We start from the raw sequence: 21,793 nt of genomic DNA, 5'->3' as shown, positions 1-21,793 counted from the left end.
AATGAAAAGGAGGTAGCCAATTTCTTTTCACACTTTGAGAAGGTGGCTCAACTGCTAAACTGGCCTGAGGTGTCCTGAACCATATTAGTGCAAAGTGTTCTGGTGGGTAAAGCTCAAGATATTTATTCGGCTTTACCGATTGACCAATGTGCAGATTATGAGATTAGGAAGAAAAACATTCTCAAGGCCTATGAATTGGTCCCGGAAGCTTACCGGCAAAAATTCCGGAATGCCAGGAAGAGGGAGAGTGAGACCCATGTGGAGTTTGTCAGAATGAAAGAAACCATGTTTGATAGGTGGTGTGATTCAAAAGGGGTTGGGAAAGACTTCGAATTATTGCGACAATTGATCCTGGTGGAGGAATTCCAGCAGTGTGTCCACGAGGACAGTAAAGTACATCTAGAGGAAAGGAAAGTACCAAAGTTGTATGAGGCAGCAACCATGGCGGATGACTATGCCTTAACCCACAGGAGGGGGTTCCACAAGCCTAAATTCTCGCCTAGACCTAGCCAGGTGAGCTATGGTACCTCAGGGGCGGAGCACGCCGTCTCTCAATTGTTATATCGTTATTCTGTGTTTCAGTTAAGGCCATGTGTCCAATAGTCGATCTTACGTTGCACCAAATCAAATAAGATAGAGCCCCTTTTCCATAGTGTTTGCCTCCATTACCAACTGCATTCGCCTACATCTCCAACAGCATTCGCCGCCATTGCCCATGTGCTCCAACTCGGAGAAGAAGGGCGTGGCCCGCCCATCGTCATCAAGAGGTGGAGCCAAGAAGCCCTTACGACCAACCAGGATTCGGTGGGCATGGCTTGGTAGGGCGTGGCTATATAACCCGTCACGGGAAGCCCCCACCGCGAGATGAGTGAGGGAGCACACATTGAGAGCGCATGAGGCAGAGTTTTTGAGGGAGGTGTGCTGGACAAGTTCTGTGGAGTGAGGTACGAGAGAGAGACGACGCTGCTTCAACCAGCCCCTACGCGCGCGCAGCTTTGACGCGCTGCCGCGAAGCAACGCCGCCGTGTGAACCAGAGTGTGGGGAGTCGGCGGCGGCTCACCTCCAGCCCTGCCGTTTGCACGGACCTGAACCTCATCCTTCCAGCCCTGTGGTCCCACCTTCTCTCCCTCCAGCCAATCCAACCTGCAATTCCCCATTCGTGTGAGTCTGTTTGTTCTGTCCTGTGGGTATAAGTTAAGCTTGTTTTTAAGAATTGCACTGTGTCTTCTTTCCCTGTAAATTACATTTCTTTTCTTCTCTTCTTTGGTTTGTGTAAATAGTAGTTAATAAATACCCGTTCCTCCATTCTTTGATTTCTTCTTTCTCATCCGATCGCTTTAGAGATTTCCCCATTGAGTTCCTGTGGTGCGATTTCGGCCAACGCTTTATGAATCGGGTTAGTCCATGTTAACGGCCCGCGTCGCGGCTCGCTTCGCTCGGCATAATCCATTAACGCTGCGGCTCGGGTGGAAATTGTCTCCTCGCTTACGGCCGGTCTTAGTACGCAGGTATTTGGGACTTCATTGACTAATGACCCTGGCTACTGACAAGTTTCCAGGACTCACGTCGGATAGTTACAGACAAGGGGCTAACCCCCCCCCCCCCCCCCCCCCTGGTAAGGGGAAAAGGCCGACGTTGAGATTCCGTAACAATTGGTGTCAGGAGTGGGATTGGATCCAGGAGTGGGACTGATTGGATCCCATTTGGATCTCTTCTCCTTGTCCCACGAGGATATTGTACGTACGGGCCTGGTGAAACATCAGATCCACACCGGTGAGGCCCGGCCTATTCATCAGCCCGCCCGACGGCTCCCTTGGAGCAAGAGGGCGGAAGCTGACGAGCAGGTAGAAAAGATGCTCGATGCAGGTGTCATCAAGCCCTCGGGAAGTCCCTGGATGTCACCTGTTGTGCTGGTTAAAAAGAAAGATGGGACCACGCGTTTCTGCGTGGACTATCGCCAGCTAAGCAACGTGACACTCAAAGACTCATATCCCCTGCCAAGAATTGATGACACCCTCGATACCGTTGCGGGCTCAAATTGGTTCTCAACTTTAGACCTCAAGAGTGGGTATTGGCAGGTGGAGATGGATAAGGCAGGGAAGGAGAAAACGGCATTTTCCACATGTAAGGGGCTGTATCAGTTCGCTGTGATGCCGTTTGGTTTGTGTAACGCCCCCGCCACCTTTGAGAGATTAATGGAACATGTGCTCGGCGGCATGCCATGGCAATCATGCCTGGTATACCTGGATGACATCCTAGTACATGCCAAGACATTCCCCTGGGCGATAGCTAATTTGGACCAGGTGTTCGGGTGCCTCAGACAGGCAGGGTTGAAGCTGAGTCCGAGTAAGTGCACCTTGTTTGCAAGAGAGGTGGCCTATCTAGTTCACGTTATCGGTCGCGAGGGGGTAAAAACAGACCCAGGCAAAATTACAGCGGTAGAGGAGTGGCTTGCACCACGTACCATCAAGGAGGTGCGGGGATTTTTGGGACTCTGCTCCTACTACCGGCGCTTTGTGGCGAAATTTGCGGAGTTGGCCCGTCCCCTCCACCAGCTTACGGAGAAGGGGACGCGATTTAATTGGACAAGGGAGTGCCAAGAGGCCTTCCTAAAATTGAAGGGGTGTTTGACATCTGCACCCATTCTTGCTTACCCCACTAGTGACGGGACAATTACCCTGGACACGGATGCAAGCCAGGAAGGATTGGGCACAGTTTTGTCTCAGACACAGGAGGGCGTGGAGAGAGTGATTGCTTATTATAGTCGGGCCTTGAGTAGGCCCGAACGAAATTATTGCGTCACCCGCAAGGAATTATTGGCTATGCTGGCTGCCATGAACCATTTCCGCCCGTACAATTTTGGTTTGAACTAACCATTCCTCCTTGCAATGGCTCCTTCGGTTCAAGGAACCGGAGGGCCAAATTGCAAGGTGGTTGGAAAAGTTGCAGCAGTACGATTTTAATGTGACCCATAGGGCCGGGAAGGCCCATGGTAATGCTGACGCACACTCTCGACGTCCTTGTTTGGGGGAAAACTGTAAATTTTGTGCGAGACACGAGGAGAGGGAGCAATTGGGCGATTCTGCCCCGATCCTCGTCGTCCGGGCAACCCGGGCACATGAGCATTAGATTTATGGGGTTTTGGCAGTGTAAGCTCGCCGAGGGAGGGTTTGGATAAATGTATATGGATCTAGAAAAATGACAATAGGTAACGGTAGAGGTAAGTAGCGACATTGTACAGGTAGTCGGGGATGTAGAGAGGTTAGAATGGTTGTTCATGACGTGGTATGTGCTTAGTTTAAAGGGAAGACGGGGAGCACCAAGTTAGAAGGCAACCAGGTAATTGTTACGGAATCTCAACGTCGGCCTTTTCCCCTTACCAAGGGGGGGGTTAGCCCCTTGTCTGTAACTGACCGACGTGAGTCCTGGAAACTATGACGTCACTCCCGGTCGGCAGTAGCCAGGGTCATTAGTCAATGAAGTCCCAAATACCTGCGTACTAAGACCGGCAGTAAGCGAGGAGACAATTTCCACCCGAGCCGCAGCGTTAATGGATTACGCCGAGCGAAGCAAGCCGCGACACGGGCGGTTAACATGGACGAACCCGATTCATAAAGCGTTGGCCGAAATCGCACCACAGGAACTCAATGGGGAAATCTCTAAAGCGATCGGATGAGAAAGAAGAAATCAAAGAATGGAGGAACAGGTATTTATTCACTACTATTTACACAAACCAAAGAAGAGAAGAAAAGAAATGTAATTTACAGGGAAAGAAGACACAGTGCAATTCTTAAAAACAAGCTTAACTTATACCCACAGGACAGAACAAACAGACTCACATGAATGGGGAATTGCAGGTTGGATTGGCTGGAGGGAGAGAAGGTGGGACCACAGGGCTGGAAGGATGAGGTTCAGGTCAGTGCAAACGGCAGGGCTGGAGGTGAGCGGCCGCCGACTCCCCGCACTCTGGTTCACACGGCGGCGTTGCTTCGCGGCAGCGCGTCAAAGCTGCGCGTGCGCAGGGGCTAGTTGAAGCAGCGTCATCTCTCTCGTACCTCACTCCTCAGAACTTGTCCAGCGCACCTCCCTCAAAAACTCTGCCTCATGCGCTCTCAATGCGTGCTCCCTCACTCATCTCGCAGTGGGGGCTTCCCGTGACGGGTTATATAGCCACGCCCTACCAAGCCATGCCCACCGATTCCTGGTTGGTCGTAAGGGCTTCTTGGCTCCACCTCTTGATGACGATGGGCGGGCCACGCCCTTCTTCTCCGTGTTGGAGCACATGGGCAATGGCTGCGAATGCTGTTGGAGATGTAGGCGAATGCAGTTGGTAAATGAGGCAAACGCTATGGAAAAGGGGCTCTATCTTATTTGATTTGGTGCAACGTAAGATCGACTATTGGACACATGGCCTTAACTGAAACACAGAATAACGATATAACTATTGAGAGATCCTATGATTTGCTACGTGGTGCGGTGGACTAACTAGGGGACGACCCTTGACCTTCACACAAATGGAGGTATTTACAAAGAATCATTACATTATTTACAAGGGGGTATATTTACAATCAATTACACAAAGTGCACAGTTTCACAAATCCGTTACACTGCCCCCTTCCTCCTCCAGGCACGTCCCAGGCAGATAAAACTTTACCTTAATGTGGCACGCAGTTGTAGTACCCTCTATAATTAACCTGACCCTGAGTGAGACAGTTTTAAAACACAAATAAATATGTCCCCCTGTTGCGTTGCACCCTACCTAACAGATTCACACCCACAGAATAACCGAATTGCGGAATTAATTTTCAAACTAAACATTGACGGTGGGGAGCATTATTTACAGGTGACATTATTTTGACTATTTACAAAACGCAACCCAGGACCTGTCATTTTTCTTTTAGGAAAAAAAAGAGAATCCTGTGGGGAGGGAGGAGACAGCATGCACTGCATCGACGCACCAGCACCAATAAACACCAAAGCACCAATCAAAGAGCACAGTCACGCACCATCCAGTGCGACATTGCACAATAACAAACAAAAAAAACACAACTGGTGGTCTGGATCTTCTGCTCCCTCTGCTGGCCGTCGTTCTTGATGTTGTTCTTCCTCTTGACCTTCTTTGCTTGCGGCCTATTTGGACATAATAAAAAGGCACAAAATGCGTCCATTTTTATTTGTGGCCCACAGGGGCAAGCTATGGGTGGTCCACCTGTATGGCTTGGTGCCACCTCACCGAGGTCCGCAAGCGAGATATTTCTCTGTCCAACCTGGCCGGTCCCAGCAGAGGGGCCATGCCACACAACGTGTGTTCCATAAGTGGTGCGTGGATGCAGGCAGCTGGTTGCGGGGAATCGGGCACACAATGGCAAACTCCCGCATGCTCCCCCTCAGTGCCCAGAGAGCACGGTCCATGGGTGGGGAAGGAAGACAAAGTGGCAGCGTTAGCGAGGGGTGAGGTCACAAGGGTACACATCAATCAAGGTAATGCAGAGTGAGGTACGCACGAAGAGCGAAGTGAGAAAGCTCGTTCCTACGTACGCCACCCCCCCCTGTCACCTACTCTACCCTTGCCCTTACCCCACATTTAAAAACAATTTACAATCCGTCTCTATCGTCACGTCTTCCCCATATCTCCCCTAATACCAAATTCGTTGCAATCCCAATGTCTAAATTTGCCATCACCAATTCATCATCAATCCCTCTTAAGGAGGAAGAGATGGAACATCAAGCACAATGTCACACCCACGTCATGATGCGTCTCACATTTCCAAAACATTTGCACAGAAAAATAAAACAACAACACATGGCACGGTGTGGAGTTCTGTCGTCACCTCAGGTGAGTGGATGCAGATGGTGCGAGGAGATTTCAATCCTAACTACTTCCTAAATGACATTAACACACTTTACACTACCTGGGGTCTTTCCCTGCCAAACCATTGGCTAACTTACTCGATGCGGTTCTAAAAACCAATTCCCATTGACCAAACTGTGGTGCTCATCAATTTGGGATCTCACTCCCCCGATTCAACTCCCTGTGCCTTTGCACAATTTCGGGACTGAGTCGTGTGGCTCTCCCAGCAGGTCTACTCACCTGCACACCTCCACCACTGCAGTTGCCTCTGAGGTTACCTGCCCCTTTACCTAACCTATCTAACTGGGGAAGGCCCTCCCTGGCACTTACCCCCTCGGTGCCCTCTCTGGCACTGGGCTACCCGGGTCCGTCCTCCGGATCCTCGGGCCCCATCCACAACAACTCTAACGGCTCCCATAGCCCACCTGCGGCCTCACCTGGCCGACATCCTCACAGTGGCGGAGTGTCCAACCAACCACACACACTAACAGGCCACACGCCCAGCCATTTCCACGTCACTAATGCACCCATCCAAACACCATTCTTCCACACGCACCACAGATGCCAATATCCAACCACAATTTACCTATACCCTCTACCTAACTATTAAAGTACCCTCCCCGGGTATTCATGATAGGGGTCCATCCTCCCCATACACTCCCTGCGCACCAACCACTCCACTCCACATTTTCCACCATACTCACTCCACACCATCCATTCCATATTCCATGTATTCCATACCAGCTATTCCACACAACCATTCTCACCTGGATTTGCACACCTGTGCCCACACACCTGGTGCCACCTGCACCCTCCTTCCTCCCAGGCTTCTTCATTCATTCAATACAATGCACAATCACCTCACACTTTTCACAATACGCTACTGAATACACTTTCAACACACACAAGGCACCATTCACGAGCATTGCCTCATTTGCTCAACACAAAGATTCTTTCATACGCAATGCCTCATTCGATAAACCACAAACACACTGCATCATCTAACTACCTGGTGCCCTTCTAAAACTCGTGCTTCCCAGTCGTCCCTTATACTATTGCGCTCCCCTGTCATTATAATCCACTAATCTGCTACGTCCCCTACTACAGGTATCATGTCGCTACTTAACCCTACAGTTACCTATGGTCATTTCTAAGTCCCTATACAATTATCCAAACCCTCCCTCGGCGAGCTTACATTGCCAAAAACCCCATAACTAGTGCTCATGTGCCTGGGGATGTGAGGGATGGCAGAATTGCCATCCCACCACATCGGGCGTCTCCCATTATCAATTTTGCCATCAAATTCCAATTCTGCCCATCACTTTTGCCAATCATATTCCCTATTCCCAATTTCGAATCCAAAACACTATCATCATCACAGTCCGCTATATCTGAGCCTCTCGGTACGTCATAACATTTTCAAAGCTCGGCTTCGCAAAGCCGAGCAATGAATTCGGGTGGTTTGTTCGCCTGCAGGTTGAGTCCGTTCGGTTCAGGGGAGGAGGTTTACTCGGCCCGAGATTCCAAGGTCCACCTCGGCGCGGAACCTTTCGGTCTCCCGCCCGATGGCCCAATCTCGCCCGGCCGGAACGCCGCAACCACAAGTGGTCGCCGTGCCGACCCTTCCTACCTGCCCTCGAACCGGGCTGCCCGCTCCGTTTAACAGAGCGTGGATGCGACCGTTCAGGGAGAGGCCCGGCCCGGATCACGCACGGCGGTTCTTTTGAAACCGCCGTGATTACGATCCCCGCCGGTTCCCGCAGCACCCAAAGCCCGGCACGAACCGAAGGCTAGCGTCGGCTAAAAGTCGGTCTAACCGCTGCTCCGTTTAGCGTCGATGCTCCCCGGACATGCTCACACCACTCGTTCCGTCCGTTGTTCATACATCCCCCACATTTTGTCAATTCCACCACCGTACTCGCTCGTGCGTTCTCTTTCACTCCATACTCCGGTCCACTCATAACGCTCACAGACCTCGTAACACACCTGGCCACCGCACACCTTGATACACACTCGTTCGCACACTTCATCAACACACCTCCTCGTGCCCACTCCTCGGTCACATCCTCTGTGACAACCATGGGTGCGCACTCTTCTGCACACCCAATCACGCGCCTCACCACCAACTCAGGTGTGCATTCCCGCACACACTCAACCATTCCAGGTGTGCATTCTTCCATTCCAGGTTTGCATTCTTTCTCACCTGCCACAACCAAATCGTACTCCGTGTCACTCTCACCACCACACTCTGCCGTGCATTCACTCTCACTCTTGGCAACGCACTCACTCCTCCACGCACACTTTTTCCTCACACACACCTCCGTTCCACACCTTTCTCGCGCACCCTCTTGCGCACTCTCACCCGGTACATACTCCGTATCACTCATGGGGGTGCATTCTTGCACACACCCGATCACCGCCGCACACGCTGGCTCACAAATACCTTCCGCATTCCCCAAAGTCGGACCTCCTTGCATACCTCCTCTTTCCACACACTCCGTATCTGTCGCACACCTTACCAGCGGCCTCTCACGAACGCCCGGGTCCAAACCAACACCCAAGCTCACTGAATATCCCCTCACACCATATACATTCCCGAGCATATCGCCACTCACCACGGCACCTCTTCTTCGCTCCTCCTCCGCCACCTGGAAACTCTTTATTTGGTCAGTAAGCACATATTCACGATTTGAGCACAGACCTAGCACCAATTCCATCACTTCCTCCTTCAGCTCCTTTTTAGTCTCCCTCCGTCTCTTTTTAATTTCACTTACCCCCTCTTCCACTTCCTCTAATTTTTGTCTCACCTCTTTTATTTCCCGGTGCGCCCCCTCAATTTCTTCCTCTAAGGCCACCTTGGTCGTCTCTATGTGCGTTATTACTTCCCGTTATTTTGTCTCCATTGCCTCTGTCACCTCGTCCAACCTCTTTGTCAACCCCTCGTGTACCATCTGACATTCCCTCTTCGTCGCTATAAGTTCTTTTTTTATTTCCTTCTGGGTCGCTTTCAACCCTCCTATTACCGCCGTATTCTTTTCCAGCTGCTCCCCCAATTCCTTTTGTCCCATATATATATATATATATATATATATATATATATATATATATATATATATATATATATATATATATATATATATATATATATATACAGTATACGTATACGGCCTAGGCCCCGTTATAACGCGATCGTTGAGGTCCATAAAATGTCATCGCAAAAAAGCGGGGTCGCGCTAAATCGGGGTTCAAGAAAATCAGCGTTCAAACTGACCCAATGTTGACCTAACATCCTAAAACATCCTAAAACAACAAATAAAAACATTCAAGAATATTAGCAATCATCATTTACAGTTTATTTCTTTTAAAAGTTATCGAGTGTTCCTTGTTTGAACGTAGCATGTCGCTGGCTGCGAGCGAAATCTAGAATGCTTCTGAGTTGGAGGATTTTTATGTGGTCCACCTCCTGGGTCTCCAGCCAATTGAACACCTCGAGGTGTTCAATGGCTTCAGACACTTTTGGGGGTGGGGTTGGAGGCTCTTCATTATCATCTTCTTGTGGCTCGAGAACCGGTACACTTGCCTCCGCCGGTGCTATAGTTACGTTAGGAACGATCTCGGCGTCCATCAGGTGCTCATATGTTGGGTATTCGTCGTCGGCAGAGTGCCACTGGTGTAGCTCTTCTTTTCTCCATTCAGAGATTGGAAGGCCTTCTGAGCGATATTGAACAAACCACTGGTAGAGGGAGTCATCGAGGCTGACATCTTTGGCTGTCTTCAGGCGTTTGGCTTTTAGTCCCTTTTTCTTCTTCAACTTTGCAAAGTGACGCACGTAACTTTTCTTCTCGAGATTTCCAGCCACGAAGTGTTGATTCCGGTATCCCGAGGTCTCGTGCAACTTGAGTTTGACTTTTCGTCTTGATCGCGTCAAGTGCGTGAAGCTTATCTTTCACAGAAAAAGATTTTCTTTTTCTCGCAGTTTGTTCCATTTCCGGAAGAAGTTCCGAAAAGAGCAAAAAAAAAGAAAAGGTCCAATGACTCATCGCGTTATAACCGAATTCGCATTAAATCGGGGCGCGTAAAATCGGGGTTTCACTGTATATACATATACATTATATATTGTTGCGGTTTTTGTCAATAAAGGCAACCCCCCTATAGTTAGTTGCACCACAACATGTAGCCTCGCTTAATCAGTTATTTCTTATTAAATGTGAAGTATAGTCTCCTTCCCAGTGTTAGTATGCGTTGAGGCAGGTAGAGAAAGGGTAGGCCTCATTGAAGCCTGGAATGCCATGTCATGGGCCTAAGACAAGTCTAGGAGGCCCGAGGGAGGAGCTGGAGGGCGTGGCTGGTAAGCAGCGAACGGCCAATGGGAGCTAAAGGGAGTGGCCAGGAAATAACAGCCAATGGGAGCTAAAGGGGAGTGTCTAATAACGGCGGCCAATGAGAGCTAAAGGGGAGTGGCCAATAACGGCGACCAATGAGAGCTAAGGGGAGTGTCTAATGAGGGGCTGTCACGACACGTGACTCCCGACGGCCAGTGGAGGCCCGTGGAACATTCTAGTGGGGCTCCGGCGGATATAAAACCCGGCCCGGACCCCCGAACTCTCTCTCTGGCTCTGGACTCTGAACTCTCTCTGGCAGGACGATCTCTCTGGCCCTGGACTCTGACGATCTCTGGACTCTGGACGCTCTCTCTGGATTCGCACTCTGAATGCACTCTCTGCCGTGACGACCTCTGCTTGGACTCCCTGCACGTGCGCTTTGCCTCGCTGACTTCGGGACACGCTCTGTGGATTCCCGTTACGTGCACGACTGAGATTGACGTCCCTGCCACGATCATCCTCGGGGGGACCCACCCAACGAGCCGTCCAGGCGAACTGCACCAAGCGGCCGCGCTTTGTGCGCATTCCCCCGTCCTCCCCTTCCCCAAACGAGTCTGAGGGCCCTTGTCTGGGAAATGTAAGTAAGGCTGTTAAGGTTCTCCTCTGTGTCCCTTTTCTATCACCATTGTACATTTGTGAATAAATCCCGTGGTTTGTTTCCAACTTGGCCGTTTTCGCCCCTTCACCATTGGCCTCGCATTGCACGAGTTGAAACCGCTCGATCGGGTTCATAGTGATTAACGGCATGAGTTATGTGATGCACAAACCGCTCGGGCGAACCAGACCAGCGTGACTCGTGTGAGGTTCAGCCCCCGTTCTCACAGCTGCGTGTGTCGAAGGTACTCGCGTTGTGACCAGTAACCCTTCCACGCATCAGCTGCGGGCTCGGCGGCTGGAATTGCCCAGCATTCCGTCCTCCACGAGTATAGCGTCAGGGTGGCCTCGAAGGTCGAGGGGGAGCAGGGCTACACCCCCCCCCCCCCCCCTCAGTACGTCGACGAGCTCGAGATCCGCAACAATTATATATATATATATATATATATATATATATATATATATATACTGCATGAACAGGTGAATTATACGTAAGGAGCAGGAGTATCCAACTTCCAAACTTTTACCCAATTTCAGTGTAATAAAGATAAAAAATTTGGTTTTCTTATTTACATGCTCATTCATAGTAGAGTACAGAAACCTATATACTGTACTCTATCTTGTCTTTTTTGAATTTGAAAACTAAGATATAATTAATAATATACGAGTACAAGGTTTAAAAGAAGGCTTACCTGGCTTACTCATGTTACCGGAGCTCTTGTGGAACATATAATGTTTACTCGACTTGAAGAACAACCCAAGGAGCAATCCTTTGTTTAAATCTTGTGATCTCACAAAACCAAATTCGTTTTTTAAATCAAAATATTGTATTCCGTTTTCAAATGAATAACAAACGTATAACAGACATTCTTACCTTTTCATTCATTAAATTATGTCAAGAAAATGAAAGATTGGTTGAACGTTTGAGCTTATGAGACGTCAGATTAAACAATATGCAAATTGTTAAAAGACAAGTTACATTCCTGCAAATAGTACGGTACTAAAAATTACAAAAGTAAAATACAACTAGAATGACCTCAACCGATATGCCTCCGCCCACATAATTCATAATTATACATACTTGTACCAGGTTTGATTTAAATCCCTTCAGCTGTTCTCAAGTATCACATTTTTACCTGACATGACCTCTGACCTTCGACACCAAAATCTAATCAGTTCATCTTTTCATCACAATATATATACTTATATCACGTTTGCTCAAAATCCCATCACTTGTTCACAAGTTAGCGCAGTAACAGATTTTTTTTTACCTAATGGGACCTCTGACCCCATAATGGAATACATTTACCTTTACGTCACTATATTTCTCCTTCTACCTAGTTTGACTTTGTTCCCTTCAGCCATTCTTAAGTTATCGCATTAATAAAACTTATTACAGACGCTGACCTTTGACCTTCGACCTGTTGATGCCAAAATCGAATCATTTCATCTGTGTCATTATATATATATATATATATATATATATATATATATATATATATATATATATATATATATATATATATATATCTATATATATATATCTATATATATATATATATATATATATATATATATATATATATACTTGTACCACGTTTTACTTAGCTCCCTTCAGCCGTTCTTAAGTTATCGTGGTAATTGAAACCTATTACAGAGTCTGACCTTTGACCTCTTAACCCCAATATCAAAACATTTCATCTTTGCATCGTAATACATACTTGCACCATCTTTAGTCAAGATCCCATCACTGGTTCACAAGTTATTACGGTAACACGTTTTTTTAACCGAACATGACCTTTAACCTTTGACCTCGTGACCCCAAAACCTAATTAATTCATCAACAACAAACAACAACATGCATTTTAAAGGCCATTTTCCCTGCTAGAGCGGGGGTTAGCCTTGCGGTCCCCATGACAATCTTCTCCATTTTGCCCTATTTTCTGCATCTCTCCTTGTTAACCCCCTTGCCCGCATTTCTTCTTCCACCATCTTTAGCCAAGTCTTTCTCGGTCTTCCCCGTCTTCTACTTCCTTCTACATTCATTTCCATCACTCTTCTCAACCAGTCACTTTCATCCTTCCTCAACACATGACCAAACCATCTCAACCTGTTCCTCTTCACAGCATCAATCACAGGCAATATTCCCATCATCTTTCGCAATTCATCATTTGTCTTCCTCTCTCTCAACGATACTTCGCACATCCGTCGAACCATTCGCATTTCCACCCTTTCCAACCTTCGTTGCTGCTCTACGTTCATTACCCATGTCTCGCTCCCATAAATCATAACACTTCTCACACATGCAGCATACACCTTTCCCTTCAGCTTCAACGACACTCCCCTCATCATCAGCACGCCAATCAGTTCCCGAAACTTCTTCCATGCACATCTCACTCGAGCAACCGTTGCCGAGTCTGATCCACCTTCTCCATTCAGCATGTCTCCGAGGTAGCAAAATGTTTTCACACCTTCCAGCTTCATGCCGTCTCCAAGATCCAACTCAACATTTCCTCCATCTGCAGCTCCCTCTGTGCACACCTTACATTTGAATGTAGATGCCACACTGGTTAATGACCCTCTCAGACCACTACATTTTTGATGAACCCACTCAGCGCACATTGTACACTGAATGGAGTTCACTCCGACACCCTTCCTACACACAGCACAGGGCCACTTCCCAGTTCTTTCCACCTCACCACATGCTTTACCACTTGCCATCACCTTCGTCTTTCCGATATTCACCTTCAGACCTTTTGTCTCCATACATTCCTTCCACGTATTCATCTTTTTCTTCAGTCCATCCATACTTTCTGCAATCAACACCAGATCATCTGCATACAACAACTCCCACGGTAAACCCTCCTTTACGTTCTGAGCCAGCACCTCCATCACAGCTACAAATAGTAGTGGACTTAGTACCGACCCCTGATGCACTCACACCTTTACCTCAAACTCACCACTGTTCCCGTCCTTCGTCCTTACAGCTGTGCACGCTCTTTTGTACATTGCCATCACTACTCTGATCAACCATTCCTCCACTAATAACTTCCTCAATGCCCATGTCAATACTTTGCGTGGAACCCGATCGAATGCTTTCTCCAGATCAACAAACCCAAGAAACAACTTCTTCCTCTTCTCCATGTACTTCTCCTGCAACTGCCTCACAATGAAAAGCGCGTCTGTCGTTCCTCTTCCTGGCATGAATCCAAACTGCATTTCATCGATCTTCACTTTCTTCCTTATCCTCCTCTCCAACACCCTTTCCAATACCTTCATTCCATGCTCCAATAACTTTATCGCTCAGTACGAGCCACACTCCAGAGGGTCACCTTTCCCCTTGTATCGAGGGACGAGGGTACTCAGTTCCCAAGCCACTGGAATGCGGCCTTCTTTCACCACCAGATTACAGATCTCTGTCATTCTCTTCACACCCCAACTTCCTGCTGCCTTCAACATATCTCCCACAACTCCTGTCGGTCCTCCCGCTTTTCTACGCTTCATTGCTTTTATCGCTTCCTCAACTTCCTTCTCCGTTATCTTCTCTGCCGGTCCTAAAACTGGGTTACTCTCTATGTTGCTATCCCATTCATTCTCTGTATTCAACAGCATTTCCATATATCTTTTCCATCTTCCTTTAATTCCATCTGTGTCGACAACGATTTGTCCCACTTCATCCTTCAAGCAACTCACCCCCATCACATCACACCTCTCTTTCGCTATCTGCTTTGCAATCCTGAATACTGCTTTCTGACCCTCTTCCGAATCCAAGCATTCTCCGAACATTTTCCTACATGCCTCCTGCGCCTTTGCTACCTCTTTCTTTGCAGCCTTCCTGGCTGCCTTATAACTTTCATGCTCTGCTGTTTCTGCTCCCGTACCCTTCGCCTTCTGCCACTCCTTGAACTTCTTCCGCTGATCGTCAATCCTCTTTCCAACTTCATCATCCCACCACCATGTTTCCGAGTGCCTCGGTGGTCCTTTTGTCCATCCACATACCTCACCAATGGCTCCCAACAGACAGGCTTTCATTGACATCCAACCACTTTCAAGCTCAACCACATCATCCTCGACCCTACTCAGCCTCTCTTTTAATGCCTCCCTTACTGTCACCTCTTTCAACCTCCACACCTTCATTCTCGGTTGGTACTTCACCCGCCAAGCTCTCCTCGCACCTTTCACCCTTACGTCGCAGACAACCAAGTGGTGCTGTGAAACAGCCTCCTCCCCCGGGATCACCTTTGTGTCCCGGAGGAGCCCCCAACTCGCCTATGCACCATCAGGTAGTCAACGGTTGTGGTCGACCCACCTGACGTGTATGTAACAAGCTTATTATCCTCTTTCTGGAACTGAGTATTACAAATCAACAAATCAGCTCCATCAGCAAACTCCAAAATCCTTTCACCTTCTCCATTTCTCACACCATGTCCGTAACCCCCATGAACTCCGTCAAAACCATCCATACTCCTTCCCACATGTCCATTTAGGTCTCCTCCTACCACAACAACTTCCTCATCTTTCACGTTTTCCATCAGCTTCTCTATCGCACACCAGAACTTGTCCTTCTCTTCATCGCTTCGACCAACCTGCAGAGCATATCCCGAGATGACGTTCACCAAGAGCTTTCCAATCATCATTTTCACCATCATCAACCTATTACTCACTCTAGTCACACTCACCACACTGTCTACAAACTCCTCAGAAAACAGGACACCAACACCATTCACGCCCTCCAGGCACCCTTGCCACACAAACTTGTATTTCTGTCCCTGCCTCCCCTTCACCATTCTCACACCACTTCCCTTCCATCTCGTCTCTTGCACACAACATATGTCCACTCTTCTTCTGACCAATACTTCCACCACTTCTCCTGATCTCCCTGTCATTGTCCCTACATTCCATGTCCCAAACCTCAGAAACCGATCTCCACTTCGGGCTGCACCCTGCCCATATGTACTTGTGATTGTCATGGTTCTCTTTTTGAGGCAATGTTTTTATGGCCGGATGCCCTTCCTGACGCCAACCCTCTTAGTCGTCTCTTATGACACGCAGGGATACGGTGTACCTATTCTGACCAGGGTACACACTGGGAAACGTTTAAAACATGGAAATTCTGGGGGGTGGGGTGGGCGGCGTCAGCATCACGGCTGTGGTTTAAACATATTTAAATAAATATTTAAACAAAATCATGAAAAACAATCTGGGAAAAGTCTCTAAGTGAGAACGTGGATTTGAGAAAGCAATTGTCTCGGTGCGAATCAATTCATCGTTACATCATTAATATACATACCTGTACCAAGTTTGACTTGGATCCCTTCAGCCATTCTCAAGTTATTGCGGTAACGAAAACCTATCACACACGGACGGCCGGACGGACAACCCAAAAACAAAATGTCTCTGGCGACTTCGTCGGCGGAAGCATAAAAAAGTATCTTTGTAATGAGATTCCTGTATAAAAGCCAAATTTGCAATAACCTAACATACATTCATATTCAACCTCAAAAAATTGGGCATTTTTCTAGTTCCTTCAAGTCGTGTCCGACTGCTGGTGACATTCATAATCAGATTTGTCCAAACCCTATCCTGCATTGCTTCCCGAAGCCCTGTCCGAGACAACTTGGTTGCCATCTTTAACCAATCCATCCAGCACATACAATGTCTGCCTTTTCCTCTTCTTCCCTCAACCAAACAAGGTCCTAATTATGGCTCTCACCCAAAATGATGAGGATCAACCAATCAGTTCTCACCTAATCAATTATTCCGTGGTGGATAGGATTTTTTATCAAAATAATCTCCGCGACTCTTCTCCACAAAGAAAGCTCCGACAGCATCCACAAAAATATGTTTGGGAGCCTCGTTGGAGTGTTTCTGTCTATGCTGTCTCTTCTGACTCACCAACAAGTGATGAAACTGGTACGGTGGCTGAGGGGGATTATCATGTATGTACTAGTTGTGAATGTAACGGCCTTGACCTCGCTTATAAATTGCTTTTTCCGCATGCCATTACGTGAGACCACCACACAAAAGAGCACTACATTAGTACATTATGGTCATGGAGATTTTTACAAGCTTACATCAATGTACATTTTACATGTACATTTTACAACCCTCATTCAGTTTACATATTATTTCCAAACATTTCATAAAAAGCAAACACAAAACATGAAAGACAACCAAAATGTATCATAAAGCACTTCAAAGTTAAATGTTACTCAAGCAAAATAGATGGACACAAACTCACCTCTAAGCTGTCTAGCCAGGGTTTGAATCCCGACCCAACTATAAACTACCATCCCAGTGTTTCACAGGCAGGGTGATTCATCAATGTGTGCCACCCCGACGCTAAACTGGAGACCGGTCTGCCAACATTAGTTCGTGGACGTTTTACATCCCATGATGTCCTCCGCGAAGAGTAGGTGAGCTTTTGCCGGCATCATGAATCAAATTCCAAATATTGGCCCAAACCTACATCATAGGTGTTGCTTCAGCAGCACAGCCACACCGTTAGCCAATGATCAGCAGCACAGCCACACCGTTAGCCAATGATCAGCAGCACAGCCACACCGTTAGCCAATGATCAGCAGCACAGCCACACCGTTAGCCAATGATCAGCAGCACAGCCACACCGTTAGCCAATGATCAGCAGCACAGCCACACCGTTAGCCAATGATCAGCAGCACAGCCACACCGTTAGCCAATGATCACCAGCACAGCCACACCGTTAGCCAATGATCAGCAGCACAGCCACACCGTTAGCCAATGATCAGCAGCACAGCCACACCGTTAGCCAATGATCAGCGGCACACCCACACCATTAGCCAACGATCAGCGGCACACCCACACCGTTAGCCAATGATCAGCGGCACACCCACACCGTTAGCCAAAGATCAGCAGCACACCCACACCGTCAGACAACGATCAGCGGCACAGCCACACCGTTAGCCAATGATCAGCAGCACAGCCACACCGTTAGCCAAAGATCAGCGGCATAGCCACACCATTAGCCAACGATCAGCGGCACAGCCATGCCCTTAGCCAGTGATCAGCAGCACAGCCACACCGTTAGCCAACGATCAGCGACACAGCCACACCATCAGCCAACGATCAGCGGCACACCCACACCGTTAGCCAACGATCAGCGGCACACCCACACCATTAGCCAATGATCAGCAGCACACCCACACCATTAGCCAATGATCAGCGACACACCCACACTGTTAGCCAATGATCAGCGGCACACCCACACCGTTCGCCAAAGATCAGCAGCACAGCCACACCATTAGCCAACGATCAGTGGCACAGCCACACCATTAGCCAATGATCAGTAGCACAGCCACACGGTTAGCCAAAGATCAGCGGCACAGCCACACCATTAGCCAACGATCAGTGGCACACCCAAACCATTAGCCAACGATCAGCGGCACAGCCACACTGTTAGCCAATGATCAGCGGCACAGCCACGCCCTTAGCCAGTGATCAGCGGCACAGCCACACCGTTAGCCAATGAACAACGGCACAGCCACACCGTGAGCCAATGATCAGCGGCACAGCCACACCGTTAGCCAACGATCAGCGGCAGAGCCACACCGTTATCCAATGATCAGCAGCATAGCCACGCCCTTAGCCAGTGATCAGCGGCACAGCCACACCGTTAGCCAATGAACAACGGCACAGCCACACCGTGAGCCAATGATCAGCAGCACAGCCACACTGTTAACCAACGATCAGCAGTACAGCCACACCGTTAGCCAATGATCAGCGGCACAGCCACGCCCTTAGCCAGTGATCAGCGGCACAGTCACACCGTGAGCCAATGATCAGCGGCACAGCCACACCGTTATCCAATGATCAGCAGCATAGCACCACCATTAGCCAACGATCAGCAGTACAGCCACACCGTTAGCCAACGATCAGCCAACGATCAGCGGCACACCCACACCATTAGCCAATGAATAGTGGACAGCCACACCTTTAGCCAATGAACAACGGCACAGCCACACTGTTAGCCATTGATCAGCGGCACAGCCACACCCTTAGCCAGTGATCAGCGACACAGCCACATCATTAACCAACAATCAGCAGCACAGCCACACCCTTAGCCAGTGATCAGCGGCACAGCCACACCATTAGCCAATGATCAGTGGACAGCCACACCGTTAGCCAATGATCAATGGCAGAGCCACACCGTTAGCCAACAATCAGCGACACAGCCACACCCTTAGCCAGTGATCAGCGGCACAGCCACACCATTAGCCAGCGATCAGCGGCACAGCCACATCATTAGCCAATGATCAGAGGCACAGCCACACCGTTAACCAATGATCAGCGACACAGCCACACCCTTAGCCAGTGATCAGCGGCACAGCCACACCATTAACCAACAATCAGCGACACAGCCACACCCTTAGCCAGTGATCAGTGGCACAGCTACTCCATTAGCCAACGATCAGCGGCACAGCCACACCATTAGCCAGTGATCAGCGGCACAGCCACACCGTTAGCCAATGATCAGTGGCACAGCCACACAGTTAGCCAACGATCAGCGGCACAGCCACACCATTAGCCAATGATCACCGGCACAGCCACACCGTTAGCCAATGATCAGCGGCACAGCCACACCGTTAGCCAACTATTAGAGGCACAGCCACACCCTTAGCAAACGATCACCGGCACAGCCACGCCATTAGCCAACAATGCTACCCTGCAGCCTTGTGCTGCATCCGAACGAAGAAGTAGGCTAACACCTTTGGGTATGCCACTTGAGTAAACGTGACCAAATAAGCTACACAATATTTGTGCTGTTGACCATTGCAGACCTTGATCTCCCAATGACCTAGACATCTGAGCCTGCCACTTAAGCAGCTTTACACTTGAGAAGTGTTCTGTTCATTGGAGGTTTATTAGCCCCTGTTGAACTTAGTCCAAACCTGGGGCTTATGGACTTGGTCTCGTCCATCTGTCCGTGTGTCCACAGCCATATCTCGGAGATGTATGGACCGATTTTGTTCATACTTGTGTTACGGACCCGGCCTTAATGATTGTTGTTATGAATATTGTTTCTGGTTCGAAGTATTCTAGATATTATGCTTATTGTGACTTAAGGGAAAGGGTTGTTGTGAGTAAAAGATTTAAAAGCGCTCCTGGTAAAATGTGGCCGGAAATCCGGATCGATACCGGAAGAGGTGGAGCGAAGAAAAGAGAGAGGTGGTGTTTGAAGCTCCGGGCCGAGCGTTCGACGTACTGGGCGAGGGAACTTTGCGTCCTTGAAGGGAAGTTCGGTCGATAAGAAATATCACCGGAGTGCGTGGAGCCTGTGTCATCAGGTATTTTCATTGAGGTTCCGGAGGATCCAGGCCTTGAGAGTCCGGGTTGGAGCGAAAGCTGTCCGCCATCTTGGCCACGTGAGCACCCGGCCGTGAACAGGCTTTCGTCGTGTCGGCTGGGCATTATTCCCTGGTGGATTGCCGGGAACGGCTGTGCCAGAAAGGGACCCGTGAGAATTATACGGAGGCTCGCGGGTTGAACCGCAACGTGTACGTCGGAGCGCATCTTTGTGAGGTTCCTCGCCACCACTGTGCTGCTGGGGGCTGAGCCCGTGACCTCGGGGTCATCTCGCTCGTCCACGCCTCAATTGACCACCGGGCCTCGACTCCCCGATCGCGGGAGCGCACAGAGACATTGGGACTTCGCCTCGGAGGGGAGCAGAGACATTGGGGGAGGTGCCGTGAGTGGGGTTAAGGGGCTTGACAAGGATATTATCGTATGATTTGAAAGTAGGGGTGATTGCCCCATTGCTGTATGGCTCTTTGTGTGTGATTTATAATATATTATGGTTTGTTTATAACCGGGTGTGGTTGCATCATTTGATTCGACTGTTTCGTTTGCGGGTTCCAGTGAGGGACAAAAACATCTTTCTGCCGGGGACCCTCTCGGGGTTCGGAGGTCCACCGAGACCAGGGGTAAGGGGGGGACCCCGTAACACTTGGTACAAAGACAATACATGACGGTATACATAAGCACATAATTTTGTTTTGCGATACGATCAAAGATGGCCGACTGCCAGCCATTTTATTTGTAAAAAAACCGAATGTTGAACACGTCCTCAACCATTTCTCAGACATGCATTTGCCGAAGTTGTTCAAACTTGGCACACAGATATTGAATGATGGCTTACATATGCTCATCTTTTTTTTTGCGATCAGATCCAAGATGGCCGACTGGCAGCCATTTTCTTAAACGTGTCCCCATCCATTTCTCGGACATGCATGGACCAATTTTGTTCAAACTTGGCCTAAAGACAATACATGAGTATACATATGCAGAAGATTTTGTTTTGTCAGATTGAAGTGAAGATTTTGTGGGTTGACTTGAATCTTGCATTGCATCCTCACTAACACTCGTGCACCAGCAGACTGCTTCTGACCAGCACATTCAGCTGCTTCTCTCATCACGTGCTTGTTATTGTTAACTCCGTGGCTTCTGTATCGCGACTACGTATATCCTCAGATTCACAAGTGGGGACCACAGATAAAAATTATGGCGACTCCACCCCTGACCCTGCTTCCTCTCCCTCTCCTGTTTTAGGTGATTTGTCACACGGCTTCTTTTCAATCTGTCCATAAAATATCTTGTCCACCTCTCCACATTTACAAACAATTTAGGGGAACTCTAAGAAGGCCTGGCTTGAGTCCTCCACAAAGATTGCACATAATAAACTCAGATTAATACTTCACTATGTCTTAGCTTATGCATCATTGCATTAGGATCATTATGCATCATTGCATGCCGAGTTCAGATGATCCAGAGTGTTGGCATCCTATAAACCCTGTAAGGGACTGATTACCACACTTTTGTGAAGGTGCAACAGACCTCCAGGATGTCCATGATCTGGCATAAGCTGTATAATTTTCTGACTTCAGACACCTGTTTTGACAATCATTGTGTCCCTCACACGTTTGAGGTGTT

The sequence above is a fragment of the Myxine glutinosa genome, chromosome 7 (genome assembly GCF_964187855.1).
Source record: "Myxine glutinosa chromosome 7, kmMyxGlut1.1, whole genome shotgun sequence".
NCBI classification, from domain to species: domain Eukaryota; kingdom Metazoa; phylum Chordata; class Myxini; order Myxiniformes; family Myxinidae; genus Myxine; species Myxine glutinosa.
This window is presented reverse-complemented; position numbering follows the sequence as displayed.